General features: G+C 38.5%; 1 protein-coding gene across 7 annotated transcripts in view; it reads left to right on the forward strand.

Moving 5' to 3' along the window:
- The window catches only part of LOC114043045 (OTU domain-containing protein 7B-like), an 82,827-nt gene that overhangs the window by 22,732 nt on the left and 42,910 nt on the right, over nt 1-17,185 (forward strand). For 4 of the 7 annotated variants that reach the window (XM_027861895.1, XM_027861892.1, XM_027861898.1 and 1 more), the window contains exon 2: nt 274-389. The exons of the other annotated variants lie outside the window; for them this stretch is intronic. The gene's annotated coding sequence lies outside the window, so the exon portion shown is untranslated. The remainder of the gene's footprint in view (nt 1-273; nt 390-17,185) is intronic. 7 annotated transcript variants of the gene reach the window in all.

A 17,185-nucleotide genomic window follows, 5' to 3' on the forward strand; every position in this document is an offset into this window, starting at 1 on the left:
CACACACACACACACACACACACACACACACACACACACACACACACCCCCACCCACCCCACCATGCTCGTGTACAGAGTTGGGATGACCTGCTTTGGCATGTGGATGACTGTGCTTTTAGAATGAGAGAATTTTATTCTGTTTCTTTGACTTCCTGAGCGTTCCTTGTCCACTTGCAAGTTGTTGTAGCACACTGGTGAATAATATGTGTCATTAACATTGTAATACTGTGATGCCAATTGAAGTGTTTCATTTTCTTTCTTTTTCCCTCAGTCCTCTCTGTTTTGATTGTGTGCATGTGTGTGGACTCTGACCAGATAGACTGGCTTTTTGCAGCTCATCCAGATCAAGGTGGATGGCTCAGTCTCCTGCTGGTATTCTGTATTCAGGTAAATGGAAAATAGTTTCTTGGACTAGAGGAAGGTTCCCCACCTCATAACCTCTGATGAAGTTTTCACCTTTGCTATTGTTTCAAAGTTGCCTGTTGTATCATGTAACCTGTGGGAACCAAGAGAGTGAAGTGTTGTGAGGATTGTACTGAAGGCTGCATGAGCTCTGTGGTCCTGGACTTAGTAACTACTCTACCCAAGCTGAGTGGGTGCCAGCCTCTGGGGGGAGAGTCTTTAAGTGTATGCAAGCCTTTGTTTTGTGTATACGTTTACCTTGTAGAAAGCATTTTACATTATCCAGGTTCAGTAGTGGGGATGTCCTGCTGCTGTACACATGGTAATAGCCTTTGGATATTATCATTGGATTTCCTTAGGGCAGTCTTTAAGTTATGTGACAAATGTTTGCTAAGAATATATTATGTATAAGGTACGATCCTAGGTGCTGTGGGGATAATAAAAATAAATAACACATGGTTCCAGGGATAGGGAACCTGCAGTGTTGAGGCCACATATCGACTTCTAGGACCTTGGGACATTCTAGGTCCTTTTGACTGAGTCTTAGTTTTACAGGACAAATTCTTTTATTAAGGGGGTTTGTTTTGTGAAGGTTGAATTTAGTCAAAGGGTCTTGATTGAGAACCTAGAGGCTGTAGGTTCCCATTCCTTATCACCTTAACCTGTTGAGCTAATCTGGCATAACCTCCCATACTCTGAGAATAGACTATTTTTAAAAGGAATTTGTGATTTTTGTTTTGCTGGAATGAGTCTCCTTCCCACCCACTTTGATAAGATCAAGTTCTTCATCTACTGGTAATGATAGCTCAGACTGCATATAATTGAGGCCTACTGAAATAGCCTTTGCTTTCTGACCCTTCGGTAGCATGAGAGGGCTGTCTATAAAGTGCTCTTATCTCTTTTTCCAGTACCTCACCTAAATAGAGTAAAGGGTAGGCTAGCAAGTTCCCTCTTCATTATCACAAAAGTTTATTTCTCAGATCATCCTCAGGGCCAATGCTACTCAAAAAAATTTTTTTGTTTTGCATATGATACAGTATTCTTTGACATGAGTGGCACCTATTTTACATTGGGAGACTAGAACATGCTTATGTGATTGCAGGTATAAGTTCTGTCCCATTATGGATGCCTAGCAAATGCTAGTTTGATACAATTCATGTCATACCAGTGTAGTGGACTCATACCCTTAGAGAAGTAATATATTCAAGACAAAGTACTTGTATCTGGGTGGGACCATCCCAGATGTCAGTAGAACATTTTCCATGTGGGAGGCAGCTAGGTGGGGCAGTGGATAGAGCACCAGCCCTCAAGTCAGGAGGACCTGAGTTCAAATCCGGCCTCTGACCAAACACTTGACACTTACTGTGACCCTGGGCAAGTCACTTAACCCCAACTGCCTTTAAAAACAAACAAACAAACAAAAAAATTTGCCAGATGGTCTATGGAGTAATCCATATACTTTTTGTGCTTTTATGGAGGGGAAGGAGGAAAAAACTGCTGACTTGCTGACCTGGCATAAATGGGAATTTTCAGGGCATATTTTGTCCCATTCTTTATGATAGAAAATTTGAAGAACACTATATCCTTTCCCTTGGAAACTTGGTGCTTTAAATTGAATATACCTGTCTGTGTAGGAAATAGCCCCTTCTAGTTTGTTGCCTAGATCTGTAAATATAAAATATAAAAAGATAAAAGCTGAGGAGAATCTTAGAATTTTAGATTTGGAAGGAACTTAAAATATCATCTAGTTCAGCTCCCTTATTTTATATATGAAGAACCTGAGGCCCAGAGAGGCTAAGAGCCCAAGAAAACATAGCTTGTTGGGGTCAGAACTGGTACTAAGGCAGATCTTATAACTAGAATGCTACACCTGCAGATATAGGCTTTGCATGCAGATAAAGCAAAAAAGCACCAGTCCATTACACTGTTTCCTCTGTTTTCTCAGGCAATATGTAAAAAATGAGTGTTTTTGATTGAAGCGTGTTGACTAGGCTGCAAACCTGATATCATCAGAACCCCTTATTCTTGATTACTGTTCAGCACATGGTGATGTGCATATGATGCTTAAGAACTATTCTCTCTCTATCTCTCTTTCTCCTCTTCTCCTTTTCTCACTCTCCCTCATGGAAGGGAACTAATAACGTGTTTAAAAGATCGGATTAAATAGTCAAACTTTAGAATTTTCATCCCTTCAGAGTTTGACACCATGTGTGTGTTTTTTCTCATTCCTCCAGTAGGGCTGGCAGAATTTTGCTCTAGATCCTTCTCTAGTAGTGGTAGATTTGGCATTAACAGAATATTCACAAGGGAGGAAATCTGCATCTAGGTCATTGTAACCTTGTATTTGGGTTGTAGGTTTCCTTCTGGTAAAGGAAATAAGGGCTTAATAAACCTGGAAGTACTGTATACATGTGAGTTGTTTAATGTTTATTGTTGCTGTCCATATCAGTAAAGTAAAAGATTCTGTAAATATATTGGTAGGGTCTTTGGCTCCTTCAGAGTCTTTGTCGTAATGTTGATCAAGAGGAAATACATTTTAAAATTTGGTGTTTTCTTTCTTTTTCTCTGTATAGTGAATTTGATTGTGATTTGAAAGTGCTGATAGAAAAGAAAATTTTAAAACTGACTAATATATCTCCTAGTTTTGTTCACCTCTCTCAACCAAAGAGCAATAAAGCACACAATTCTGACATCACTTGTCTTTGGAATACATTTAATGATTTTTCTTGGCAACAGATTTTCCTTACTTTGACCTGTTACTGCTATTAAAATATGGAGGAAATATTTTATATATTTTTATATTATATTTTATATAATTTTAATATTAAAATAGTAAAATATTATTAAAACATTCAAATGAATTTCATTTGTTTTGAATACATTAGCTGATGTCAGTGAAAGAAGGTTGATAGATTTTCTAGTGGGGGAAGGGAGAAGACTGAGATTAGAAATTTATGAGAAATGGGCTATAGTGAAAAGAATGCTGGGCTAAGAATCGGGAGATTTGGCTCTGCCCCAGCAAGCTATGTTTGATTTTTGCCACGTCACTTAACTTTTTGGATCTCAGTTTCCCCCTCTGTAAGTTGAAAAGATTGTACAAGACTATTAGGATCTGCCACCTTTTAAGAAAGAAAACCAGTATTTTGGTAGTAGTCTTAGAATGTAATGTTTTAGAGCTAAGTAACATATATACACACATTCATTTTAATTGATGTGAGAGGCATCACAGTAGGGGCTCTCCTTGTATTTTGGCAGTTGGAGGTAAGTTGAGGTGAGAAATACAGAAGATCTAGCTTGGGTTGGAAATCCAGAGTTAGTAGTCATTATTCCCTGAAGATTAATACATGGGTACAAATTAATTGATTTATTTGGACTAAAAGAAACCAGAGTATAAATGTACTTACAGAGCCTTTTGCAGCAGAGGATGTCCCAGGATCTCCCAGGATCTGCCAGGATGTCCCCAGCTCCTTGGGGCAGCTAGGGACCACCACAGTACACAGAATGCTGTCCTGGATTCAGGAAGACCTGAATGCAAATCCAGCTTCAGATATTTGCTAGCTGTGTGACTCTGGGCAAGTTACTTGACCTCTTTCTGCCTCAGTTTCTTCATCTGTAAAATAGAGATAATAACAGTAACTACCTTCCACGGTTGTGAGGATCAAATGAGATAATAATTCAAAGTGCTTAGCACAGTGCCTGGCACGTAGTAAGTGCTACATAAATGTATTTTTTCCCTTTTCTTCTTCTTTCCCAATTGCTGAGACCTAGATTACATGATCTTTAAGGCACCTTGCTGTGCTAAAATTCTCTGGTTCCTGAACAGACTGACTTGTTGCTAGGGCCTGGAACAAAGTACATATTTAATAAATGCTTGCTAATTAGTTGATTCCTCTTCTGTCCCAGGATTCTGCCACATAAATAACAAGACCTTTCATTTTTATTGTTCTTTATAGTTTCAAAAGTTCTTTTGCATTCACTGTTAATCAGCCAATAAACATTTATTAAACTTCTCCTCTTTGCTAGGTTCTGTGCTAAGGATTGGAAATAGAGGTGTAAAAAGTCTCACAAACCCTACTTGGAAAGAGCTTACATTCTAAAGGGGATAGCAGCAAGTACAATATATACAATAGAGTTAGAAAATGAATTAATGCAAACATGTACAGAGTGGCTAAATACTAGGCTATCTCATAACAGTCCTAGGAGGAGATAGTACAAATATTTTCCCCCCTTTTATAGGTGAGGAAATGATAGCTTAAAGTAGGTGGCTTGCTTATAATGACAGTTTTGTGATTGTCATAGCCGTCATTCAACCAAGGTCTTCTGCTTCTGGTGCCTCTTATTATTGTTGTTAGACTGGATAGTAGGATTTTTTTTTTTGGTGAGGTGATCAATGACTTGCCCAGGGTCACACAGCTATGTTGGTAGACTAGAAAGAATATCTAATGAACCTGTGCAAATAAGATCATATCTAAAATCCAAAATGCTATTGGATAGGAAGTTTCTGCCTCTTTACCCCAACTTAAGAAGAGGGAGAAGGTGAGGCCAGATAAGAATAAATAGTTCTTTAAAAACAGAAATTTTTGGTCCATGAAGCACCCAGGGTTAGGCTGACTTGGTTATGTTATATAACTGTATCCTGTTAGCCTTGATTATTCATGCTGGTTGGGCAAATTGAGGACAAGTAAAGCCCACAAATAACCTATAAATTTTGTTTCTGATATAATAGATCCCAGAGTTATCCATATTATGGAAGACAACAACATAATTACTACATATTTATCTCCTCCATTCAAAGCACTGTGTGAGGACTTTGGGACTTAGAAGGTGTGGTTCCTTCTTCCTACTCTCAAGTAGCTGATAATTTAGTTGGAAAGATTCCAAGTTATAATTGATAAATGTCTAACAGTTCAGAAGATGGAGGCTCTTAAATTCAGGGCTGGAAGAGATCTTAGAGATCATATACTCCAATTTTCTTATTTTATAGATAAGGAAACCAAGGCCCAGAGAAGGTAAGTGAGTTTCCCAAGGTTGCACAGGTTACAAGAGGGAGAATTCGGGTTTGAACCCAAGCCCTTGGACTTCAGATCTGGTTCTTTCCATTTTTTTGTGCTGATTATCTAGAAAGTGAGAAAAAATAGAACTCAGAATGAACCTTGAACATTAGATAAAGCAAAAAATAATGTGTATTTGATTTTGAATTGCATTAGAGAAATTTTGAGGAAAATTTACCTTTCTAATTATATTTGTTTTAGACTGCTATTAAAATTGGTTTATAACCTTTGAATGTTAGCCAGCAATAAGGGGTAATGATGAGGAGGAAATGATTTAGATGTGTGTTGGATGGTAGGGGAAATGAGCCTCATGAGATGAAAAGAAAGTTACCCCAGAGGACATATAGCCATATATGTTGATCATCAGTTGGTTTCAATCAGTCAAGTAGAATGTAAGCTCCTTGAGGATGAGGAATGTTATTTTCTTCCTATCCCCAGTATGCTGCCTAATGCATGCCTATTGAATTGAAATTACTCTCTCCTCCATGCTGCTTCTTATCCCTTCATGGTGATGTGAGTAGTGAAATGGTTCAAAGAATAGGGAATATGGAGATAGAATAGAATTGGGGGACTAGGTAATCTATTGATTCAGTTTTTATCCCCTGAATTAAGTTATTGTATGGCAATAGTAGGTTTATTAGGATTCAGTTAAACATTTATGAAGCACCTAATATCTGTAGGTCACAGCTCCAGGGGCTGGGATAAGAAGCTTATAGTCTAATTGGTGTGTATGGCATGTCCACAATTATAATACAAGGTAGAGTGTGACAGGATGCCAAAGGACTTAATGAAAAAGTACCCCAGGAAAATTTGAGAAGAGACCATATTCAGGTGTAGAGTCAAGGAAGGCCCCCAGAAGGAAGTGGCATCTGGTCTGTGTCTTGAAAGAAGACATAAATTTCCATAGGCATTGATCAAGAAGGATGACCTGTCATTTAGAGAAGATAACAGTACCTTTTATTTGTGTAATGCTTGAAGCAAAATGTTTTTAAGTACATTATTTCATTTGATCTCCTCAACACCCCCTGTGAGTTATGTGGTGGATAGGATGATGTTATCCTCATTTTGCAGGTAAGGAGACTGAGGCTAAGATGCATTAAATGACTTGATCAAGATCACACAGCTACAAAATGATAGAGCTAGGGTTTGAACTCTGATTTTCAGTTTCAAATATTCTTTCTGTTCTACCTGACTATCTGATAGTCCTGGTCCCTGAAGAAAAGAGAATAAAAATGTGTTGTGTCTGATAAACTGGTACATTGGGCTAGACCCCAAAGTAAACATTAACCCAATATCTGTTTCTATCCAGTCTACTGTTGTGCCAACATCATAATAACAAACTTTCCCTCTGGCCTCTACCACACAAGCTTCTGAAGGTCAGACCCATTGTGCAACCCATCTAAATTATTAAAATTTCCCAAATAACTGTAATCCAAGGAACCTTCTATCAGCAGCTTTGAAAACACAGTTGCCAGTACAAAGAGCTTTCTGTCTACCACTCCCTTCCCCATTCACCACCCCCAGATCGCTTGTATTCACATTTGACTCTTGGGGGATATGGCAGATGGATATTTGCCTTGCCATTTATGGAGCTGAAATAAGCCTAGAAACACTTAGAAAGCATTATCTCTTTCCCTCCCGGTTAAATGCATTACCCTTTACCTTTTTTGTCAGTGTAAAACTGATGGAAAACTAAATGTAATTAAGAGAATCACAGAATTTGAGAATCAGAAGGGACCTCAGCAGCCATCTAGGCCAACCCAAGGTTTGGGATAATGTTAGACATACATAGCGTTGTCTACATATCCAATTTAGAGGAAAAATCCCCTTCCCTTTGGCTTTTTTTCTTGCTTTTCAGGGACCTTATTGATGAAGCTAGGTGACAGTGGATAGAGTGCTGGGCCAGAGTCAGGAAGACCTGAGTTCAAATTCAGGCTAAGATACTTATTAGCTGTGTGACCCTGAAGTCCTTTGAACCCTGTATTGTGCCTGCTCTGTGTCAGGCGCTGTGCTGGGTGCTGGGGATAAAAAAAAAAAGGCAAAAAATTTGTACCTACCATTAAGGAGTTCACAGTCCAGTGGGGAAGAGATCATACAAACAACCATAGCAAGCAAATTATACAGGGTAATTTGGATGTACTGTCAGAGGGAAGGCAGCAAAATTATGGAGGACTGGAAAAGGCTTCTTGCAGAAGGTGGGATTTTAGCTTAGACATGAAGAAAGCCAAGGGGGCACAGATGAAAAGGGAGAGCATTTCAGCTACGGAGGACAGTCCATGAAAAAAGCAAAGTCAGGAGGAGGGTCTTGTTCAAGAAACAGCAAGGAGGTCAGTGTCACTGGCTAGCAGAGTGCTTCATTAGGAATGGGAGTGGGGTGGGGCTAGAGAGTAATAAGGCATAAGACTGGAAAGGTAGAAAGGGGTCAGGTCATGAAGAGGTTTAAAAGCCAGACAGAGGATTCTGTATTTGATCATGGAGGTAATACGGACCCACTGTAGTTTACTTAAGAGTGGGAGTTACAGATTTAGACTTGAACTATAGGAAAATCACTTTGATAGCTGAATGGAGCATGGACTAGAGTGGGGAGTTACTTGAGATCAGGAGACTAGCCAGAAAGCAGTTGGAATAGTTCAAGTGTGAGGTGATGAGGGCTCCTGCCAGGGTAGTACCAGTGTCACAGAAAAGGGAGTACATATGTTTCAGGGGTGAAAAGGGAGCCTATTTGGGAGAAATGTTGTGAGGGTAGAATTGAAAGGATGTGGCAACAGATTGAATGGGGGTAGAGGGTGAGAGAGTGAGGCATTGAGGATGACATCTAGGTTGTGAACCTGGGTTATTGGGAGAATGGTGGTACCCTTGACAATAATCAGGATAGTTTCCTTACTATTCTTAGAATGGAGAGTTTAGGGATAAATATAATGAGTTCAGTTTTGAAGTTGTTGAGTTTAAGATCTGAGACATCCTGTTCGAGCTGTTTGGTAGGCAGAGATGAGAGATTGTATTAGAGAGAGAAGAGAAATGGACCTAGGACAGAGCCATGCATTGTTAGTGGGTGCATTTGGAAGAAAATCAGCAAAGGAGACAGAGAAAGAGCTGTCAGATAGGTAGGATAACCAGGAAGGAGCAGGGTCAAGAAAACCTAGGGAGAAGACAGTCAGTATGAAGAAGGTAGGTGATCAACAGTGTAAAAGGCTGCAGAGGGGTCAGGATGGATGAAGACTGAGAAAAGACCATTAGATTTTGTAATTGAGAGATCATTGGTAACTTCAGAGAAAGCAGTTTCACTAGAACAATGAGGTTGGAAAAACGACTGCCCGGAGTTTAGAAAAAATGACAGGAAAGAGGGTAAAGGCACTGATTGTAGATGGCTTTCTCAAGGAATTAAACAATTGAGACATTGTGATCTCTTGACAATGCACACCATTTAAAAAGGATTCTGCATATCAAAGCCACTTTAATGTTTCTGTGTCTAAAGTAACAACGTTTGCCTAATTGATTATAATTCTTTATAAGAAATAATCCTGTAAAATACTTCCTCTGGTTATTGGCCAGGTCTCTTAATAAAATCACTAGGCTGAATGCTATTTGGACACAGGAGTACACTATAGGAAAAACTTGATCTTCCCAGCTCTTTACTCCCATGAAGCAGTAATTACATTTGAGTTCCTTTCACCATGCTGAACCACAAATAACCAGTAACTTCCATCACAAAACAACTAAATTCACTTTTTCTTCTCAAATAACACACAAAGTTCCAAATGACCAGAAACAGGAAAGGATAACAGTGATATGTGTATGGCATTTTCCTCTTAGAGTAAGCAGTGTTACTTTTACCTTCACTCTAGGGAAAGGTAGACTTCAGCTCTTAACCTTCTCCAGTTCAGATTGTGGTGTCTGCTAATATACTTTAAAAATTCCACGATTAAGAAACACTTTGGGTATGCTGTGAAATTCATGATAAAGGGATTTTACCATCTTTAGTATAGGCCATGTATGTATATATCTCCCTTCCGTTAGCATGGGGAGCAGGTGAGAGCTCTGTGGATGCAGTGATGAAATGTAGGCTGTTGAATATACTCTGCTGTTAAATAGTTGATTAAGGAGGGATTTTTGTTTGTATGAAGTCTGTGATCACTAGCGAAATGCCATAGGAAGCAGATTTTGACAGTTCCTTGTTTAGTGTCTCATCGACACTTTAGATGAAGATATAGAAAACATACTTTTGAAAAAGTTTTAAAAATACATTTTATTTATACCTTTTGTTTTTCTGTCACTTATATTTCCCAAAGTATCCTCCTCTCACTCCAGCTATTCCTTATAACAAAGAAAATGAGGGAAGAAAACAGTGCAGCACAATTAACTAGCACATTGACACGGTCTGTAGTGGTTCGTGTTTACAGTCACTGACCTGCAAAGAAGCAGAGTAGGGGGGCTGTCCTCTCGTATCTCTTCTTTGGGGCCAGGCTTAGTCATAATTCACAGCATTCAGTGTTTTCTAGTCACATTATAGAAGTCGTGCATTTTGTTTTCCTGAGTCTACTTACTTCATTTTACTTTAGTTCATGTAGCTCTTCACATATTTTTCTGCATTAATCCTAATAGCTTCTGATCATGTAGTAATATTCCATTATATTCACGTACCACAACTTGTTTAGCCGTTCCCTAGTCAGTGGGTATCAACTTTGTTTTGAGTTCTTTGCTACTACAAAAAAGTTCCGTTATATGTATTTTGGTGTATTTGGGTTCTTTTTAATATTTTATCTCCTTGGGAATGTGCCTACCAGTGGAACTTCTGGGTCAGAGAGTATGGATATTTTAGCACTTTTTCAAATAATTTCAAATTGCTTTCCAATAATAGTGCGTAAGTGTGTCTGTTTTTCCATAGCCCCTCCAATAGTGACTATTCCCATATTTTGTTATCTTTTCCAGCTTACTGGATATGAGGCAAAACCTTAGAGTTATTTTAATGTGAATTTCTATTATTATTAGTGATTTAAACATTCTTTCATATATTTGTTAATAGTTTGCAGTTCTTTTGAGCAGTACCTTTTTTTGTTCATAATCTTTGACCCCTTATCCATTGAGAAATGACTTTTGTTCCTATTAGATTGTGAGTTCCTTGAGGGTAAGGATTATTTTTTACCTTCTTTGTATCCTCAGTACTTATCATAGTGCCTGGCCATACATCGTAAGCACTTAATAAATGCTGACAAGGTGGCACAGTGGATAGGGTACTGGGCCTATAGTCAGAAAGACTCATCTTTATGAGTTCAAATCTGACCTCAGATACTTATGAGATGTGTGACCCTGGACAAATCACTTAATCCTGTTTGCCTCAGTTTCCTCATCTGTTGAATGAGCTGGAGAAGGAGATGGCAAACCACTCTAGTATCTTTGCCAAGAAAACCACAAATGGGGTCACAGAGTTGGAAACGACTGAACAATATATACATATATCTATATATCTATATCTATATCTATATCTATATGTATATATATATACACACACATATATTATATATACACACACACACATATTGAATATCAGACCTTATCAGATATTTGATGCAAATTTTTTTCTTATTCGGTTTCTTATCCTAGTTACATTTTGTTTGTGTAAAAGTTTTTCAACTTCACATAATTGAAATTATTCGTTTTATCTTTTTCAATTGTCCCTATTTCTTATTTGGTTAATAAATTCACCCCACTAGCTGTAGCTGCAAAAAGTAGTGGAGAAGACATGTTTGTCATATTTGTATATGATATAACCTGAGAGGGGATAGCTCATGTAGTAGATGGCAGAATCTCAACAGGCTGAAACCTTGTCTGAAACTAACAAGGTAAGTTGAACAGGGATAAATCTAAGATCTGATACTGAGATTAAAAAAAAAAATTACAAGTGTAACAGTAGGAAAAGGGATACCTAATTTGATAGAAGTTCATTGAAAAGGGGCAGGGGTTAGTCATCTACAAATTTAATAAGAACTGGTAGATTCTAAACTCCTTGAGGGCAGGTACTTTATTTGAGTTGTACTAGTACCGTAATGTAGCTTTAAAAAACCCAACTAGCACAGTGGTAGGCTACACATAGAATTATGACATACAGGTCCTAGGAAGTCTTAGCTTCATGCTTTTATGCTCTGTTCTGGTCCAGCCACATTTTTTCAGTATGGCATTCAGTTCTGTTCGACAAATGTTAAGCACCTGTTATGTGCCAGATTTTAAGAGAAATATTAACATATGAGTCTGTGCAAAGAAGGGTCGAATGTGGCTGTAAGAAGTTTGGAAGCTGTCACATGAGAAACAATTATAGCAAATTATTATGGGGGGTGGGAGTTGGCCAAAATTAACAAAGGACTAAAGCACTTAATTCCCCAAGGTATGAAGAGCAAGTTTTGCAGTAACCTGAATATGACTCAGGGTTATATTTCCCACCATGGCCCAGTAATTGTAATTTAGACTCAACATTCAGTCCTGGTTCCTTTATTAGAAGAAGGGTAAATGAAGAATGGAAAGGAAGAGTGAGTTTCTTTAAAAGGAAAAAAAAAGGCCGAAGGGCTCTTCAATGTAAAAACCAAACAAAATCTGAAGAGTCATAAGGGAATCTTGACCTGGGACTAGAAGGAAGGCTACTGGCCAGTTGGAGATAAGTAACAGCTACATGTTTCTTGTCAAAGAGGAACTGAATTCTCTAAACAAAAAATAGTGACTTGTTCTTCAGGGAACGATGATGTGGCTCCATGGGTGAGATCCATTATCTGTTAAAGGTTAGGGGAAGAATAGGTAAGTAGCAGTGGTTGGTGACTTCCTGTGGAGGGATGCTTGGGAATCTTCATGGCCCCTGAAATCCATTTCAACTCTGAAGATTCTGTGAGCTAGAGGTTTTTGAGTGAGAAAAGGAGACCAAGTTTGTAGTTATATGAGCTGTTATGTAGAAATTGAGTGAATATGCCAGAGTGAGTTATAGAATCTTAAGAGAGGGGAAGGAACTCAAAGGCCATCTAGTCCAACTTATATCTGAACAAGGATCCCTTCATTAGTATACCCAGCATATCCTTTGTTTGAATACCTTTAGTGAGGGTCTTCACTCCATTGCCTCCTGAGATATAGTGCTAGTCGTTACGATAATTTTCCCTACACTAAGTCTAAATTTGCCTCTGCAGCTTCCATCCGTTATTCCTAGTTTTGTCCCCAGGCTTTAAGCAGAATAAGTCTAATTCCTCTGCTCTGCCAGGCAGACCTTCAAATACTGAAAAAGAGCTCTCATGTTCTTTCCAGTCCCTTTAACTGATAACTGTATGGCATGATCTTGAAATGCTTTACAATCCTGGTTGCTTTCCTAGGAGCATTTTTTCGTTTTCAACATTCTTCCTATAAGAATGGTTTTTTGCACTGAAGAACAATGTGTCAAATGGGGTCTGCCTATGGCAAAGTACATTGGAACCATCCCCTGGACTCTCTGCCTCTCCAGGCAGCCTAAGATTCTGTTACCGTTTGTGCCTTGATTCATTGAATTTATCATCTGGAATTAGAGAATCACATAACCTAAGAGTTAGAGGGGATCATCTAAGCCAACCCATATTTCAAAAGGAATTACTACTACACCATATTTGACAAGTGAGGTCAGCCATCTTTGCTTAGGAATCTCTCGGTTCACAGTGTTCTCATTGCTTATCCTTGTTGAATATCTTTATACCGTGGCCAAGGAAAATGTTTTATTAACTGTTGAATGACAGACTAGTGTCTCATTTTGTTCCAATATCAAAACCAAACTATGTAATTGGCCTGAGTCAGGCCCAGACCAGAACCAAGACTAATTTATGAAACTGTTGCAATAATCTGGGAGAGAGGTGATTAGGGCCTGAACTAAGGTCGTACCTGGTTATGTAAGTAGAGAGTAGAGATCATATTTGAGAGGTGTTGTGGAGATAGAAGCAACAAAATTTAGCAACTGGTTGGCTCTTTGGAGTGAGGAGTTGGTGCTAATGACAAGATTATGCATCTGGGACACTGAAAGGATGGTAGTGGCCTTTGACAAAATTAGGGAAGTTTGGAAGGGGGGAAAGAAAATGAGTTCAGTTTTAGATATATTGAGTTTAAAATGTCTCTGTGATATCCACTTTGAACTGCACAATAGACAGGTTACTGATATGGAACGGAAGCCCAGGGTCTGGGAGACATCTATATAGAGATATTAGTTAACTAATGGGAGCTGATGAAGTTATCACGAGAGCAGAGGGAGAAGAGAACTTGAGACCCTTTTGTTGTTCTCTCTAAATGTTGTCCAACTTAGTAATGCCCTTTTAAAAATGTGGCATCCAGCACTGAACACAATACTAGACATATGATCTGAGAAGGATATAGCATGCTGTAGGACTTAACACCTCCAATAAAAATTTCTACGTCTTTTTTAGTTAAATTAACCATGCTTCCCCATCTTGTAATCATGAACTTAGTTTTTAAGCCTAATTATAGGACTTGACATTCATGACTATTAAATTTTACCTCATTAGAGTAAGCCCAGTATTCTAACCTGTCAGGGTCTTTTGGATATTGACTGTCATTTGTTGTGTTAGCTATCCCTCCTCATTTTATGCTGTCTTCAGATTTGATAAGCATACTGTCTGCCTATTTGTCCAAATTACTGATAAAAATGTTAAGCAAATTGTACCTTGGCCTGTTTGGGCTCAGGTCAAATGTAAAAGTATTAAACATCATAGGACCAAGTACAGATCCATGGGGACTTCTGTTTGATGAAACTGTGATGAGTCTTTCTTTTATTTATTCATTTTTATTTATTTTCAATTCAAGTTTATTCTTGTTCATTAAGCATCTACTATGTGTCAGGGTATTGTTTTTGATGCTGGGGATGCAAAGACAAAAATGAAACATGGGAGTGGGAGGAAATAATTTTGGCATGGGGAGGGTTAGCAGTAGTAACTAAGGGAAACAGGCAAGGACTTATGTAGAAGGTGGTGTTTCAGCTGATTTTTGAAAGGGAAATGGGAATTCTAGGAGGTGAATATAAGTGGTGAGGGAGAGGGAAGACTCAGTGACTCTGAGGTTGTGAAACTGGATTACTGGAGGGATGTTAATGTCCTCAGCAAAAATAAGAAAATGAGGGGGGATATTCTTAATCAGATAATGGTATGGGACTGGAGTTCAAGAGAGGAAGACTAAGGCTGAATTTATACATGGGAAAGTTATTTGCATGGAAGTGATAATTAAATCACTTTCTTTTCTAGATGCTTTCTAATAGTTCCTTTAGTACTATATTTAATAATTTTCCCAGAAATGGAAGTGTCAAATTCCCTGGCTTGTCGTGCAAACTTTTACTATAGCTACCCACCCCCCCCATTTTTTTTTCAACTTGGTTAAACTTTTGTCTTTCTCAAGTACTCTGGTACCTCTCTTCCCATTCTTAATGTTCTTTGAGAAATCACTGATAGTAACTTAGCAGTCACATAGTTATTTCAGTACCCTGGAATCTAGTTCATTTGGGTTTGGTACCTTGAACCAGTGGGTGGAGCTTGTATCTTTTTTTGGCATATGACTGAAAACCCAGCATTATCTCTAGTTCCCACATGTGAAGCATCTGAGAGATGAAATTTAATAAATGTAAATTCTATACTTTGACCCAAAACCCAAAAATACATGTACAAGATGGAGAAATGTGGCTATAGTTCATGTGAAAGAAACCTGGACTGAAAGGTAGAGCCAGGATGGTAGAGTGGAGTGATAGGAAGCAGTGCAGTAGCTTCCTTCCGCAAACTTCTCCAAACAGATTTAGAATACGTACCAAACAAAATCCTGATGAGGGAATATAGAAAAAGTCACAGTGAGTCATTTGTCTAGCCCAGCCCGGCATAGGGATAGACACGGAGGTCTGTAGACATTGGAGATAGAATTTGGCCAGGAGTGGGGTAAGAGGAGGCCCGAGACCTCCAACAGGTGCAAGCTGACAGCTTTATTGCATACTACCTACCCTGCAGCAGCAGTTATGTAGGTCATACCCCAGGCTTAGAGAAGATCTTACTTCTAGCATGTTGCCTGGCCTGCAGAGGAATAACCAAGGCAGGAATCCCAGACCAAGGAGAAGGCTAAAAGGCTATCACTCTGAACCAACGGGGCTTTCCAGCTGTCTGAGAAGGGCAGAATTTAGCAGTAGTCTGCTTTTGCACAGAACCAAACTTGGGTCAGAAACTTGTAAAACTCAAACCAAGGAGGGCAGCAAACAGACCTTGGATCAGACCACTTTGGGAACACTGAGAGCTTGCAGACCCCCCAGTCTGTCCTTGAGATTTTGGAATAACACAATAATCAATTCTCTAAGAAAGCAACAAGACCAGCCCAGACCTTGCCTCTAGAAGTACCATAGAGTCTAGCCCTAATATCAAGTCTGAAGTCAAGAAGGAGGCTGGAAGAATGGGAAAAAAACAAAACAAAAAACCCGAAACACCACACTATAATGAGCTATTATGGTGGCAGAAAAGCATAAAACAAATTCGAAAGAAGAGAATGATTCCAAAACATCTACAAGCAAAGCCTCAGAGGAAAATATAGTGTGGGTACCAACTAAACTAGAATTTTTGGAAGAAGTAAAGTGAGAGTTAAAAAAAAAAAGCAAGTTAAAAATGTTTTTGTAAATGGAATGAAAGTGTTTAATAAGGAAATAGTTGGGGAAAAAATGAGGGGTGTGGAAGAAAGAATTGGAAAGGGAATTAATAGTTTGGTACAAGAAATATGAAACCTTGCTCAAGCAACAAACTTTGAAAATTAGAATAGACCAGTTAGAAGCCAGGGACATCATGAGGCAACAAGAAATATTAAAGTCAAAAGACTCAGAAAAGGAAAGGAAATGTAAGTTATCTCGTAACAAAAACAACTGACCTAGAAAACACATTGAGGTGAAAAATTTAAGAATCATTGGATTATCTGAACTCTACGACCAAAAAAAGAGCCTAGACATTATATTTCAAGGAATCTTAACAGAAAATTGCCCAGATCTGTTAGGACCCGAGGGCTAAGTGGAAACAGAAGGAGTTCAGTGGTCACCTCTTGAAAGAGATCTCAAAATGAAAACTCACAGGAACATTATAGCCAAAATCCAGAGCTTCTGGGTCAAAGAAAAATGCTGCAAGCAGCCACAAAGAAAGAATTCAAGTATTACAGAGTCATAGTCATGATCACACGTGATTTAGCAACTACCACTCTAAAGGAGCAAAGAACTTGGACTCTTATGTTCCAAAAGGCAAAACGTATAAGTTTATAGTCAAGAATAACATACTTAGCAAAACTAAATGTAATATTACAGGGAGAAAAAGAAATCATTAATGAAATAGAGGACTTCCAAGCATCCTGATGAAAAGGCAAGAGTAGTATAGAAATTTTGAAGTACCAATACAGGAGTCAAGATTAACATAGAAAGGTAAACATGAAAAAACAATCATAATGAGGTTAAACTACTTATATTGTAATATATGAAGATGGTACATATGTTACCTCTGAACCCTATCATCATCACGGGTCACAGTGGGAGTTTGATTAGAGAGAACCTGGTTGTGTTATGTCTTAAAGATCTTAAGAAAAGAATGGAAAGAAAGAGGAAGAGTAATATACTGGGAAATGGGTAGAGAAGGAAAAGGTAGATTAGAGAATATTATCTCACATAATTGGGGTGCATAAATAGACATCTGTGCAAACACAGAAGAGGAAGTGGGTGGAATGGCT

Source organism: Vombatus ursinus, unplaced genomic scaffold (genome assembly GCF_900497805.2).
Source record: "Vombatus ursinus unplaced genomic scaffold, bare-nosed wombat genome assembly UNPS02014768.1, whole genome shotgun sequence".
Taxonomy (NCBI): domain Eukaryota; kingdom Metazoa; phylum Chordata; class Mammalia; order Diprotodontia; family Vombatidae; genus Vombatus; species Vombatus ursinus.